Here is a 4129-nt window from a genome sequence, read left to right as displayed (position 1 = left end):
ACTTTCTTCACAGAATTAGAAAAAACTACTTTAAATTTCATATGGAACCAAAAAAGAGCCTGTATAGCTAAGACAATCCTAAGCAAAAAGAACACAGCTGGAGTCATTACACTAACTGAATTCAAACTATATTACCAGGCCACAGTAACCAAAACAGCATGGTACTGGTACCAAAACAGATATATAGAGCAATGGAACAGAACGGAGGCCTCACAAATAACACCACACATCTACAACCATCTGATCTTTGACAAACCTGACAAAAATAAGCAATGGGGAAAGGATTCCTTATTTAATAAATGGTGTTGGGAAAACTGGCTAGCCATATGCAGAAAACTGAAACTGGACACCTTCCTTACACCTTATACAAAAATTAACTCAAGATGGATTAAAGATTTAAATATAAGACCTAAAACCATAAAAACACTAGAGGAAAACTTAGGTAATACCATTCAGGACGTAGGTATGGGCAAAGACTTCATGACTAAAACACCAAAAGCAATGGCAACAAAAGCCAAAATTGACAAATGGGATCTAATTAAACTAAAGAGCTTCTGCACAGCAAAAGGAACTATCATCAGAGTGAATAGGCAGCCTACAGAATGGGAGAAAATCTTTGCAATCTATCCATCTGACAAAGGACTAATATCCAGATTCTACAAGGAACGTAACAAATTTACAAGAAAAAAAAAACATCAAAAAGTGGGCAAAGGATATGAACAGATACTTCTCAAAAGAAGACATTTATGCAGCCAACAAACATATGAAAAAACGCTCATCATCACTGGTCATTAGGGAATGCACATCAAAACCAGAATGAGATGCCATCTCATGCCAGTTAGAATGGCGATCATTACAAAGTCAGGAAACAACAGATGCTGGAGAGGTTGTGGAGAAACAGGAATGCTTTTACACTGTTGTTCGGAGTGTAAATCTGTTCAACTATTGTAGAAGACAGTGTGGCGATTCCTCAAGGATCTAGAACCAGATATACCATTTGACCCAGCAATCCCATTACTGGGTATATACCCAAAGAATTACAAATCATTCTACAATAAAGACACATGCACACATATATTTATTGCAGCACTGTCCACAATAGCAAAGACTTGGAACCAACCCAAATGCCCATCAATGATAGACTGGATAAAGAAATTGTAGCAGACATACGCCATGAAATACTATGCAGCCATAAAAAAGGATGAGTTCATGTCCTTTGCAGGGACATGGATGAAGCTGGAAAACATCATTCTTAGCAAACTAATACAGGAACAGAAAACCAAACACTGCCTATTCTCATTCATAAGTGGGAGTTGAACAATGAGAACACATGAACACAGGGAGGGGAACATCACACACTGTTGGGGAGTGGGGGGCTAGGGGAGGGATGGCATTAGGAGAAATACGTAATGTAGATGACAGGTTGTTGGGTGAAGCAAAGCACCATGGCACACGTACACCTATGTAACAAACCTGCACATTCTGCACATAGATCCCAGAACTTAAAGTATAATTTTAGAAAAGTCAAAACAGTCAAAAATAATAATAGCTACAGGTTTTCAAGAAATATATAATATAAAAAATGTAAATAGTGAAATAAGTAAAAAAATTGTGTGGGGGACAGGTACAAGTCTAATGTTTCTGTATGCAACAGAATTTATGTTATCAGTGTAAAATAGTCTATTATACTTATGAGATGTTTTATTTCAGTCCTAAGTAAACACAAAGCAAAAAATTATAGCAGATAACACAAACAATAAAGAAAAGGGAATAAAAACTTAGCACTACAAAAAGAAATAATAATAAATGCTCCCTCTCTGGGTGGACATCAGCTAAATTTGGTCTGGATTTCCTTTCTGCTCTAACAGGACAGCACTGAGTTCAAGGCCTTGCAATTGCTGTGTTCTCTCTCCCTCAGCACCCAGAGATGCCCTCTGCATCATGCTGCCGTGCCTGCTGCTGCCAACGGGTAAAGGAGGGGTGGTATTGGCAATTCAGGGCTGTTTTTTCTATCTCTTTAGTGCCTCTTTCAGCTATATGAAGTTAAAACCAGGTACTGTGTGTGCTCACATGATTATTAGTTCTTATAAAGGTGTTTTTTTCTGTGTAGATAGGTGTTAACTTGGTCGTCTTGTTGGGGGGACAATCAGTGGGGCTTTCTGTTCTATCATCTTGCTTTGCCTTTCCCCACTGTATGTTCGTATTCAAATTTCCCTTTTCTAAGGATACCAGCCATACTGGATTTAGAGTCCACTGTAATCCAATATGACCACCTAATTATATCCGCAGAGATCCTATTTCTATATATGGTCACATTGATAACTTTTAGGGCGTTAGACTTGAGGGAACACAATTCAATCCACAACATTGCACATATGTGAAGTTTCTCTATTAAACTTTAGTCTACAATCTAGACTTTAAGACAAACAATCAGACAACAATATGCATATCCTTGCCTCAATTTGGCAATGTTTGTCATCTAGGCTTCTGGCCAGGTTGTCTTATTTAGTTTTTAGTAAACTACTTTAAGACTTGCATTTTAATTTTAGTGTTGCTCAGAAGCATTTGAAAATTAATCATTCTAGTTTTCTTAAAACCTTCCTTTCTCTAGCCTTTTCAAATCAGTGTTTCTTCCTGAGTTGCCGTCTGTCCTTCCAAGCATCTCCTTCAAGTATCCATCTGTGTCAGGGGTCCCACCAAGACCACCCCAAGTTTTCATGACCCACTACAAGAGCTCTCAGGACCCATCATATAGTCATTTTGTAGCTAAGATTTATCACAATGAAGGGATACAAAATACAGTGAGCAAAAGGGGAGGGTACATAGAGACACGTCCAGAATAAACCAGGTGCAAGCCCCCAGGAATCTTCTAATTGTGGAGTCACACAGGGCACACTTAATTCCTACTGCAAGGAGTTGTGACAAAGTACCTATCTGGGAAGCTCATTAGAGGTTTTTGTTAGAGCTCATAAAAAACAGATTTTATTGGGACCTGGTTTTGTTGACACCCTCTGCCTGGCATGCATTCAGCACAAACCACACAGTGAGACACTCTTATTGAGAGGAAACTTCTATCAGTGTGAGTAACTGTTTACCAGCCTGGGGCCAACCTTCAAGCAGACCCTTCTAAAGATCAGTCTCAGACCCCACTGTGTTAGCTCTTTTCTTCTACCCTTTACCACTTCCCTTCTCTTTTTGCCATTCCCTTGGGATCTTCCTAAATGTTTATTTCTCCAGATGAATTAAATAATAGTTAAATAACATTTAAAGTAATTTTTTTGAATGGTGGGCATTACTTGAGATTATAATTTGTTTATGATATATAAAGATGTATTTCCATTTTTGACATGGTAAAAAAATGATAGACAACAGAGGCACGTCCTGTGCTTGCATTTGTAGGAAGTCAATATTATTCAAATAGAAAGAGAGGAAGTCAAACTACCTCTTTGCAGACAATATATTTCTATCTAGAAAACCCCATAGTCTCTGTCCAAAGGCTCCTAGAACTGATAAACAACTGCAGTGAAGTTTCAGAATATCAAATTGATATACAAAAATTATACACCAGTAACATCCAAGCTGAGGGCAAAATCTAGAATGCAATCCTATTCACAAAAGCCCAAAAAAACCCAAAAATAAGATACCTAGGATCACAGCTAACTAGAGAGGTGAAACATCTCTGCAAAAAGGATTACAAAACACTGCTTAAAAAAATCAGAGATGACGGCCGGCATGGTGGCTCATGCCTGTAATCCCAGTACTTTGGAATGCTGAGGTGGGCAGATCACCTGAAGTCAGGAGTTCAAGACCAGCCTGGCCAACATGGTGAAACCCTGTCTCTACTAAAAATACAAAAATTAGCCAGGCATGGTGGCGGGTGCCTGTAATCCCAGCTTCTCAAGAGGCTGAGGCAGGAGAATTGCTTGAACCTGGGAGGCAATGAGCTGAGATTGCACCACTATACTCCAGCCTGGGCGACAGAGGAAGACTCCATCTAAAAAAAAAAAAAAAAAAAAAAAGGAAAAGAAAAGAAAAGAAATCAGAGATGACACAAACAAATGTAAAAACATTCCATACTCATGGATAGGAAGACTAGACTCAACATTGTTAAAGTGGCCTTATTACCCAA

The sequence above is a fragment of the Pongo pygmaeus genome, chromosome 3, assembly GCF_028885625.2.
Source record: "Pongo pygmaeus isolate AG05252 chromosome 3, NHGRI_mPonPyg2-v2.0_pri, whole genome shotgun sequence".
In the NCBI taxonomy this organism is placed as follows: domain Eukaryota; kingdom Metazoa; phylum Chordata; class Mammalia; order Primates; family Hominidae; genus Pongo; species Pongo pygmaeus.
The sequence above is the reverse complement of the archived record's forward strand: the minus strand, read 5'-3'. Positions refer to the sequence as shown.